Here is a 4,327-nt window from a genome sequence, read left to right on the forward strand (position 1 = left end):
ATGTTTTAATGGAGTTGCTTGGACAAGTGGTGGGTCTTGGAACAAAACCCCTTTGTAAAACATAGCATGGACATTACAAGTGATGAGGAAAAATATCATTCAAGATATAACCTTATAGGTTGGAAAAGTGGTGATGGACCTTGACAAGTGGTGAAGGATACCATTTAAGATATACCCTTATAGGTTGGACAAGTGGTGGACCTTAACACCTAGTTATTCTTAATATAATGACATAGAGTGGATAAGTGGTGAATCTTAAGACCAAATCACTCATGCTACTAGGTATAATACGTTAGAGAAGTGGTAGACCTTGAATGTAAACACCCCATGTACAAAATATCATGGTTTTAGGGTGTTTCAATGGAGCCTAGAATCTCGGAGACATGGTAGATCTTGATTCTTTCCATGTTTGAATGGCACCTATCTTGGAAAAATGATGGAGGTTACTTCTCTCCATACTTCAACGGAGCCTAGCTTTGACAAGTGGTGAACCTTTGCTTCTCTCTATGTTTGAATAGAGTTAGCTTGGACAAGTGGTGGACCTTTGCTTCTCTCTATGTTTGAATAGAGTTAGCTTGGACAAGTGGTGGACCTTGGAATGAAACCCCCGTGTAAAACATATCATGGGCATTTCAAGTGGTGAGAAAGGATACCATTTAAGATATAACCTTATAGGTTGGACAAGTGGTGGACCTTAATACATAGTTCTTCTTAATATAATGACATAGAGTGTACAAGTGGTGTATCTTGAGACCAAACCACTCGTGCTACTAGGGATCCTAGCTTGGACAAGTGGTGGACCTTGGAAAAAAGTCCCCCTGTACAACATAGCTGAGTTTTTTCATGTTTTAATGGAAGAGAGATTCGACAAATGGTGGAGCTTGCTTATCTCCATGTGGATTTTAGAACTAGCTGGACAAGTGGTGGAGCTTTGCTTTTTACTCTTCATAATACAATGATGTATAGGTTGGTTACATGGTGAATCTTAAGGCCAAACCTCCCATCTTACTAGAGATGATAGGTTGGACAAGTGGTCAACCTTCTATCATTTCTCCATGCCTATAATTAGACAATTAGTAGAACTAGCATCTTTCTATGTTGTCTAGAGCTGAGCTTGGACAAGTAGTGGACCTTGCTACTCTCTTCCCTTGGATTATTAGTTTGAAGACTCATTATATATACTTGCTTAGATCTATATAATTACTCATTAGTTAGGTTACAAGTGGGTATGTAATTTGTTAGCCTCAAGGGACTTTGAATATTGAATAGTAAGAAAGTCAAGTGCTGGTTTGAAGATCTTTTGCTTATCTAAACTAGACTCTAACTCAATAATAAGTTTCATAAGTTCCACGAATTGTCCTATCTAGGCTCCAAAAGAGTCTTAATTGGTTTGTGCTAGATTCTAACTTCCTTGATGGGGTAGAATCCTAGAAAAATGAGGCACTATAAGTTTTACCTTAGCTCAAATGGATTTTTCACTTAAACTCGACTGCAATTTGGCTATCTAGTCTTTGTCTCGATGGAGTTTAACACTAGATACATAGTAGTGATATTTAAGCTTCATGTCTCTTCACTTGATCGAGATATGAGACCATACTTTCAAGGTCACCACTTGTCTTACCTAAAGACCAATGTGAGACATGGGAGCAAGAAAGCCATCCGATATTGTTTTAAGGACTATTACATAGGCAATCAATAACTTAAGTAAAGCAAAAAGACTTGGATCTTTCACAATTAATAACTTAAGTAAAGCCAAAAAGACTTGGATCTTTGACAGTTTTTTTCAAACTAAAAAAGCACAATCTCATGCTAACAAAACTATAAATCACAATTGAAAGGTTTGAACAAGAAAAGATCAACAATCTTAATAAGAAGGATACTTTTCATTTCATTTGATGATTACAAACTAAAATAAAGTCTCTCAAGAAATTGATAAACAAAAAATGTAGGTGACTGCTTCATTATTTTGAGCAAAAATATCAAAATCTCTATTGATTGAGCTCCATCTAGTAGTATCCTTTGTAAGATCCTGCAAGAAGGAATAAAAAGAAAGATTTGTTAGATACCATGCACATGAGTGTTCAAGCATGTGTATCAAGAATATATGACATGTCACTAGTACCTTAGGGTTGCTTTCTATCCAGCCTTAGAAGATTGTTCTCAGCTTTCACCTTATTTATATAAGCCTTTGCTGTGGTTGCCTTCAAAACTCCTTTTGTGTTACAACCCAATTGCCTAGCTAAAGTGGTCAATTGTGACGCCTTCATGCTTTCAATGGGTGTACGCTCCTTTGCCAAGATCTCTTGTATTTGGGCTCTTCTCATTTCATTGCGGTGGCTTGTGTCACTTGCATCTTCAATGATAGTTTCATCTCTGTCACCTTTTGCAGGTGGTATTCTTCTTGTAAAGAACACCTTAGCTGACCAAACATCATTTTTCTGCTTCCAATACTCCATGATTTGTTTGTATTCACTATCATTTGTCACTATAGGTTGTCCATAACGATTAGAAGCAATTAAATCACGCACATCCCTTCTCTCATCAAGCTGAATCAAGTATGGCAGTAGCTCCTCCAAGAGCATATTGTCAACCATCTTCTCAGCATCAAATTGTGGTGGAAAAATGCAATTGTTTGCTGGTGAAATACATCCCTTGTAAGGAGAGTCATCAATAAGCACTGTTCTTTGTGGATCACATTCAAACCCCATGGCAATTTTGGCTAGAGGCTTGAACATTGCCTCAACGTTTGGATTGTCGGGTCTAAACAATTTTTGAGTTTGAGCGGTGTAGCAAACATCTTGCGACCAAATTGCAAAGAAAGGCAATGTATCCTCAGCTAAGTTGTTTAGTGCTGCAAGGATTTGATACACATTATTCCTAGTAGCTGTCGACCAAATTGCAACATTAAACCTTTGTAAAATAGTCTTCAAGAATTGGATGCAACCTGGCCTGAGTATAATATATCTTTTTGAATCCATTTGCACTGAGTTGTGGTGTGAGGATGGTTGAGGGGAACGTTTCAACAATAGACCATTTAAATCCAATATAATTGTAAGCATGGATTTCTCAACATCTACGCTACATGACGTAGTACCAATTGGCAATAGCTCGTGAGTGGACTTTTCAGTCTCTTTTGATGTATGTTGCATTTTTGAAGCATCTCGATTTCTTGGTTCTCATTATTGGAAGCTTGCTCAAGTTGCAAACCACTAGACTCTAGTAGAAATATCATCCATCTTGGGCACTTAGAAACCTAGAATCTATGGATTCTATAGTTGTTGACTAAACATAGGAGCATTATCCATCCCAGTTTGTGAATCTAAAAACACACACACAAATGATATCTCAAAACCACTAGAATTTTATTCACCATATTTATATGTAGAACTCTAGTAAGAAATTTTTTAAGGTAAGTCGTTGTTAGAATCCTTGCAACCATTTTCAGCATTCGTACACCAAACACCACTTGTCTAAAATACAATCTACTACTCAACATTTTCCATCCTACACTTTATTAAAGATGAGTACTTAAAGTGAAAACTAAAAGCCACACCCTTGTTGAGGAAAACATGGATACAAGGTCCACCAAATGTCCAACCTAGACTACAAGAAATAAATTAGAGATTTGGCTTAGATTTGGATTCAAAGGCCACCACTTATTCAAGTAAGATAACTCCACTTGTTTAAGACAGTAATGTTTGAAGCCCCACCACTTGTCCAACCTAGACATTGATTAAATTTTGGTAAGATTTATCACAAATCTAGAGTAGAATCAAGATTCTATGGCCAAGGTAGTCAAATATGTTAGACAACACACAAAGCATAAGAGCACTCTAGATCTCGTTGAGCATAAACTAAACAATAATCAAATGTTATATTTCACTTGAGATTTCATCCATGAAAAATGAAAATGATGCATGTACTTGAGATTTCCATCCATGTACAATACTTTACAATGTCAAGTAAAGTATAGTCAGCAAAAAACTCTTCTCCTGCTTCAACTTGACAAATAGTCTCAATGCATACATGGCCATATTCTTCTGACTTGATGTGTGAAGAGGTGCATTTATGCCAAGGTGGCAAATTTGGATCAAATGTATAGCGTACGTTGGGACAGACATTTGTACTGTGGAACTATTTATATAGCCCGACACGTTTCTTCCTCACACAACACAACCATGTATGGATTGATCTTCCTCTTCTTCTATGTTTGGATCCTCTAGAAGAGAATATTTATAAGCTCTTGGAAATATTTTGCATATCTTTTTCCAGTCTTGAAATCTATACTTATGCCCTCCATAGTTTAGAATAGTCAAACCACTTTCCA

Source organism: Adiantum capillus-veneris, chromosome 5 (assembly GCF_014529385.1).
Source record: "Adiantum capillus-veneris isolate H3 chromosome 5, ASM1452938v2, whole genome shotgun sequence".
NCBI classification, from domain to species: Eukaryota; Viridiplantae; Streptophyta; class Polypodiopsida; order Polypodiales; family Pteridaceae; genus Adiantum; species Adiantum capillus-veneris.